Genomic DNA, 6,557 nt, shown 5'->3' on the forward strand with positions numbered 1-6,557 from the left:
TGAATAAAATAAATACAAATATAATATTTTAATACATATTACATTATTCTCAAATAAATAAAAACATAAAATAAAATAAAGATAATTACAAATAAAATAAAAACTAATATAATTAAGCAAATGAAGCACATCATTTCGATGTAAATATTAATAATGACATACAGCCATTGGAAAAAATAAGATTTAGGTTTTCTGAATTTCCTATTTATGGGTATATTCAGCTACAATTGTTGATTTTGATTTATTCTTTGAACTACCAACAATATTTCTCCCAAATTTCCAACAAAAAAACACATTCGTATTCACTTTTAAGCAATACATCAGTACTATTTGTAAATATATTTAGTAAAAGTTCAAATATATATTTTTATGTGTCTTGTCATGCTGTCAGTCTTTCAAATTTCTGTTGGATCACTTTGTTGAATGCACTGTAAGTTGCTGTGTGTTTAAATATCTTGAATTCATCAGTCACTTGATAGAAGCTAAGTTAAGGTTGGATGAAAACAGAGTTCACTGTTCATGGGTATTTCTTGTTAAATAAACAGAACAAATCTGAGAGACATTGAGATATTATTGTGTGGGGGTCAAAAGATTGTTAGGAATTTTTCCCGCAGTAATGCATGCACAGGCAGAGCGCAGGTCCCTGGCATGTACATGTGCACAGTAAAAATGTCAGAATGACATTTACACCATTAAAACAACTCAATCTCCCGACATCAACGATACTGCTATACAGCACTGGGCAAAGATCTCACACACACTCAAACTCACAAGATGGTAATTGTGAAGAGGGAAAAATGTGCATTCAGTATTTACTTGGTCTGACAGCTATAATTTTGGTTTTCACACAGCTTAAAGATAGGTGGTAATTAAAGCAAGAATGTTTTCCTTTCAGATTAGTTGTCCTGTCCATTTATCAGTTGCCTGACCACATGTGTGCGCTCTGAAAGTGAGTCTTTCAGAAAGAGCTCAAAATTGTCTTTCCCCATTAAAAGCGTTCTCCACCCAAACATTGCAAGCGTCTCCGTCTGACAGTCGGCTTTTCACAGGTCTGAAATATTCCTTCCGTCCTTTTCTGTACCCGATCCATCCCTCCCTCCGCGACTCTGAAGAAGAGGAGCTTCTGTGAGCACATCTCAATCAGGTCTTCGTGTTGAATTGGGCTTAACTAACCCCGCTTAAACATCCATGAAATAGCAGCAAAAACTCATCATAAATCTTAACGGGGGGAAAAACCCTCAGACTCATAAAACAGGAGGGTGACAAGAGTTGCGCTGATGGGTTGATCAATGCGGCCTCTCCTTTAAGTTACAAGCCCACCGTATATCAGCCACCGGGGATGGAGGGTCCAATCAATGATGGGGCCTGTTACGTGAAACAAGCACAGAAAGGGCCCCTGTGTCGGCTCCCGCCGCGTTTCACCAATTAAAATCTTTTTTTGAGACATTTTGGTTATGTGTGAATGCCGACACTTGACTGATTTTTTGATATACAGTCCTGGTGGGACGGGATAGAAAGAAGGCTTCTCATGCCTTTTGGTGGAGGGCCGTGATTGGAGCTTGTGGCTTTCTGTAAAACTAAAGGACTTACTTGATGAAAGTGAAAGCTAAATATAACATATTATGCCATAAAAGCTTTGATTGGGCCTCAGTTTACATAAGCAACAGCTACCGCATGCCACTGGAAATCTTTCCGCCTCTCAATAATTCTTTGTGAAACTGCGTCGGCCATTTCTCAACCGTTCACTAATTATAACGTTCATGCTTTGAAAGTGGCTTTAAAGAGAAAAGCACGGATCACTCATCATTTCAGTGTCCCCTCCCACTTGAGGCCCCACCCACTGAAACACTGCCAATCACATTGCTGAGAGCAGATGCATGGCTTACAGCTGCCGTGGAGTAAGTGGGGTACAACCAATGTTCCCCTAACATTAATAATGAATCCCTTACAATGACTTTCATGGCTTTACATGCAGCAAGTGGGCTACCCAGCCCCTGCCCTCTAACTGACCCCGTCGCTTGCCACGTATTTCCTTCATATTGACGGAGGGTAACAGATGGGGTATGGGATACTCCCCGCTCTTCTCCTTTTTTCATTCTTTATGTCCCTTCATTAAATAACCATATAACCCCCCAACTTTCTGGACTGTGACCCCCTAATCTCTCTCTTTTCCATCAACAGAGAAGCTTTTCCAAGCCTCTTGTCTTTTTAGAAAAGTGAATTTGTGTTGCATATTTTAGATGCCTCTCAGAGGAAGTGCTTAGCTGATGTCGTAACAAAATGAATGCAAACTGTGCATGCACGATACAGAGTTTTGAGTCATACGAATTTCTTGACGTCCATTAAAGAGCTAAAGTGCAATAGTTTTAGCTGGGATAACTTAAATGCATTATTCAGCATATTCTGTAATGTTTGCGCACACAATGACAGTGGCCTAATTTAAATTAAAACACTGAACGGTATAAATTCAACACATGTTAACTGTAGAATAAATAGCACTTCTAAGGCAATAGTTAAAATAGTAACAAATTTACAAGAAATAAAATAATAAAGTTAAAATAAATTAAATTGATTATAAATTAATAATCCTTCTGTCACTTATGTTTACTGAAATACTTTTTTTTTAATTTCCAGGGAGAAAATTAGCCCGAAAAATTTTAAACGTTACACATATTTTTTTATTTGATCAGATAAAGTTTTGTACATGTAAGGAAAAGGCTGTTGCCACATATGATAATTTGCAATTGTGTCAATTTAAATATTTAGATGTAACCAGTCAAGTTTGAGGCAATTTTTACACTGAAGTGTTACACCTTAAAAAAAGAACTTTGATTTGTATTATGTTTACTATGCAATTTTCCTGACTAAATTAACAAAACCTGTACTGTAAAGTGTTTTTAATATAACATCCATCACACAGGAAGATAAATGTGCAGCCCTCAGGAACAACATCACGCCCAGGGTAACCTATGTCGCTCACTTTAGGATTCACCTCTGCAGCTTATACTGGTCGGCCTTAGAAGATCAGGATGTGCATATTTGTCTTTTATATTCAAAATCGTTTTGACAACCGACAGAGCAAAAATCCAAGTGCCCATCCCTGCTTACATCACATCCTTTTAATCGCTTTCATCATACCCTAAAACTTCAGTATGGTTCATTTATTCGATCCACTCCTATACGTTCTTTTTTGTCATTCTGTAGTCCTTTGCTCAGACCTAATAGGCACGTACACACACAATTCAGAAGGAGCGCAGCAGCTGAAGTGAGCAGAAATCAAAGAGACATTGGGGATTTCAAATGGCTCCAAATGGCCATACAGTGGTGACAGTGTAGAATCAACATCCATCCATTATCTCTGCATCTGTTTCTAACTCAACCTACGTGAACATGTGCTTGCGCGCACACACTCTCACTCTCTCTCTCTCATGCTCAACACACACATACTTGCAAAAATGTAAACACACAAGCAGGTACACACACACAGTAAAGTGTCTCACACTTGCTGCAGGTCCTCTGGAATCTCGAACCCCCCTCATGTACACTCTCACTTTTTATTACCCCGTTTCCTCCTCCGTCCCGTTTCGTGGCGTGAGGATCGCTATAGAGCAGCTGCTGGCAGGAGCTGCAGGTCTGGGCCAAAGAGAAACACATTATCCTGTTCTAAACAGGAAATGTCTTCTTAAATAGCCATAAGTAAAGACTTCATTGCGCAGTTGGGCCCTGGAAACACAATTTTTTATTTCATGTCAAAACCCAGCGTATGTAAACATAATCGCACATAAATCCAAACAGTTATTAGCTCACAGTCAGTCTTTTATATGTCAACATAGCACAGAGAACATTTGTGACCTGGAGATGCTGTTAGGACGTTGTTTTTTGCATGTACAGTATGATCAGTATGTTCTTGTTTTGTATGCACAGAAAAATTCCTAATTATCATTTCATCTGCATTTCTAGATGAACTGTGTCCATTCCAGTCCAGTGTCTTTTGAATTTCAACAAAATCAAACCTCAGGAGTGACATAAAGTCACTTGACAGGCTGCAATGTGAAAGAATGACAGCATGACAATACAAATATTACTGTTGTATTGCTTTATAGTGAATATGAATTCAAACTTTGCAGTATTTGATATTTAAAAAAATACAGAGCATCTTTTGTGTTACTTTGACCGGTTTCTCCAGTTTCATTTTCTACCAATTAATACAAACATAAACACACTTTTTGTATGAAATGTGGGAGAAATTTGTTAGTAGTTCACAGAATAAAACAAACGTAATCATTTGTGACCCTTAACAACAAAAGCAGTCTTATGAGTACATTTTTTTAAATTGAGATTTTTACATCATCTGATAGCTTTCTGTTGATTTATGGCGTGTTAGTATAGGCTAATATCTGGTGGAGATACAATCGTTTAAAACTCTGGAACCTGAGGGTGCAAATAAAAAAAAACAAAGTATTGAGAAGATTGCCTTTGAAGTTGTGAAGTTGTGAAGAAGAGGCGCTGAAGGCCATCCACTCACAAAAATTAAGTTTTTATATATTTACAGTATGAAATTCACAAAATATCTTCAATGAACATAATGATTTTTGGGATCAAATAAAAATTGATAATTTTGACCCATACAATGTATGGCTATTACTATTACTCAAAATGTTCCTGTGCTCCTTAAGACTTGTTTTGTGATGCAGGGTCACATTTAACTTATCACATAGTAAATTCAGAAAAACGAAAAATGATCCGTGAAATGGTCTCTTTTTTTCACAGCTGTATGTATGCATAGTAGCACCTCACAAACATTTATATATTCCATCACAAAGGTTCTGGTTAACAAAATTATATTTGATGTAGGGCACTATAGCAGTGCAGAAGTCACAGGTCTGTTCCCCAAGGAACTGTTTCTGTGTCCGCCACGTATGTAAAATGTATTCTTCCTAGCTAACTATTTTATAAGAGTTATCATGTTTTATTTCAAAATAAAGAATTCTGGGATCTGCTGCAATGACATATATTTCAAGTGTGACCTAAATGTCCAAACCTTTTTTTAGGGCCACTGTTTGCGTGTGTACTTTTCCTCGGCACTTGTGTCTTGTGAATTGCACTGGATTTGTGCTTGTCTGCACACGACTGCGTACCCTGCACACAGACAGTGGGCTATCCACATAAAAGCCTTCAGTGTCCCCACAATCTAGCCTTTGTTCTTACGCTGGTCTGATCAAGGGCAGTCTTTGTGAGCTCCCTGTGCCCCGTCTGTATGCACACTTAAGGGGATATTTCTCTTCCATGTCTTCTCCTTCTGGCTTTCTTCCTTCCCTCTGAAATTAAGCTCCATAATACTCGCCTTTTTCCAGGTAAATGAAAAAAAAGGACCGCGTGATTGATCTGTTTGCCCGTTTGCAGGGGGACAAGGTGCTGTGGCAATAAAGTGTTTGGGGAATAAAGCTGCATCTTCCCTTTGTCGGTTTTTTCCTTTTCAAGTGTCATGAAACAAAAGCCCTGCTCTTTATTTTAATAATAGTGATGCTTATTTGCCGTGAGTAATTGAGTTGGTGCCAAAACCACATTTTCCAATATGTTTTGAGCTCTTTAAACCACATTAAAGGAGAGGAGGGGCGGGGGTCATTCCTAAAGCAAGTGTAAATATTTGGGCACGGAACACATAGTGGGTGGCACTTTGTGTTCACGAGAGTAGTGGAAGTGCCCTTGGACACAGTGAGATAAAAATCAACCGCTCAGTGTTCTAGCGCAGGGACTAACCCTTTACCCACCTCTCCTTCACTGCTTAATTAGCTCTTATGAAATTAGAAGACCACAGGGGTAATAAATGTGCTGCACAAAAGCTTTTTTGTGTCTCATTGTGGTGACAATGTTCTGTTCATTTGTCTGTTTCTGAGGATCCTGCGGGTGGTCTGGTCAGGCAGTAATGTACAAAAGATTTGTACAGTTTCTAAGGTTATGAATATGAGTGCTGATGCCACAATGCTATAGGGTGTTGTTTGAGTGTTGCCAGGGCGTTGTCAATCTTGTGTTAGGGAGTTGGTAAAGTTTTTTGAGTGGTTGGTTACTAAAACAAGCAGGGCCAGCACAAGCCTTTTCAGGGCCCCAAGCAGAATATTATTTGGGGGTACCCAAATACAATCGATTATTGTCAATGTTTGATTATTTGCACGCACCCTTTAAATCCAACAATTATATAAATTGTAGTTGTGTTTGGGATGTTCAATACAATAATGTTGTGTGCTCTGGGGGGCCCTTAGTGGTGGTGAGGCCCTATTAGTTCGCTTATAGGGAGGGCTAGTGTTGTGCCGAAAAATGACTCCTTTCAAATTATGACTCGCCCACTCCCCACTAACATTAGGTGTTAGGATTAGGTGTGGAGGAGTGGTTAGGATTAGCTAATCCCCCATCAAAATCAATGAGAGGAGTCATAATCTGGCGGGGAGTCAAAATTCGGCACAACACCGCCTCTGGACACAAGATAAAATCACAAAAGCACAACCCAGATCTCTGTGACACAATGATCCCTAGCTATGGCTTCACTCCTTCCTGCAAAT

Source organism: Triplophysa dalaica, chromosome 17 (genome assembly GCF_015846415.1).
Source record: "Triplophysa dalaica isolate WHDGS20190420 chromosome 17, ASM1584641v1, whole genome shotgun sequence".
NCBI lineage: Eukaryota > Metazoa > Chordata > Actinopteri > Cypriniformes > Nemacheilidae > Triplophysa > Triplophysa dalaica.